The following is an 882-nucleotide window of genomic DNA, read 5'->3' as shown; positions in this document are numbered from 1 at the left end:
GTGTGTGTGTGTGTGTGTGTGTGTGTGTGTGTGTGTGTGTGTGTGTGTGTGTGTGAGAGAGAGAGAGATAATGTGTGTGTGTGTGATTACTTCATATAATTTGTCTTTTCTTTATTTCTGATGGTATATATGTGATTTGAGGTAGATATGGTTGCTATCTTCAGCATGTGGTTCCCTGGTTGACAATGGTATGACAATTGTGAACAGCGGTGGTGGTGAGGTTTTAGTTGGTGGTGTTACTTCTTGGCCCAACCAGATTGAGCAGAACTATGATTTTATTACAGAATAGTTGGATTATTTTATCCTTTGTATTATGCGTTTCATTTATTAGACTGCGGCCATCCTGGGGCACCGCTTTTGAAGAATTTTAGTCGAATGGATCTCCAGTATATATGGATCTCCAGTATATATGGATCTCCAGTATATATGGATCTCCAGTATATATGGATCTCCAGTATATATTTCTTTTTCTTATAAAAGATGGTATTTAATTTATCGGCCGTTTGTGCCGAGCCGCTAAGTTAGGGAGACATAAATACGCTATCACGGGCAGTCAAGCGGTGACGAGGGACAAGCATAGGCAAAAAGTTGGTTGTTGTTGTTGGCACTCCGTCGGATACGACGTCAAAGGTTCCAGTTGATCTGATCAACGGAACAGCCTACTCGTGAAATTAACGTGCAAGTGGCTGAGCACTCCACAGACACGTGTACCCTTAACGTAGTTCTCGGGGATATTCAGCGTGACACAGAGTGTGACAAGGCTGGCCCTTTGAATTACAGGCACAACAGAAACAGGAAGAAAGAGTGAGAGAAAGTTGTAGTGAAAGAGTACAGCAGGGTTCGCCACCATCCCCTGCCGGAGCCTCGTGGAGCTTTTAGGTG

Source organism: Octopus bimaculoides, chromosome 6, assembly GCF_001194135.2.
Source record: "Octopus bimaculoides isolate UCB-OBI-ISO-001 chromosome 6, ASM119413v2, whole genome shotgun sequence".
In the NCBI taxonomy this organism is placed as follows: domain Eukaryota; kingdom Metazoa; phylum Mollusca; class Cephalopoda; order Octopoda; family Octopodidae; genus Octopus; species Octopus bimaculoides.
The sequence above is the reverse complement of the archived record's forward strand: the minus strand, read 5'-3'. Positions refer to the sequence as shown.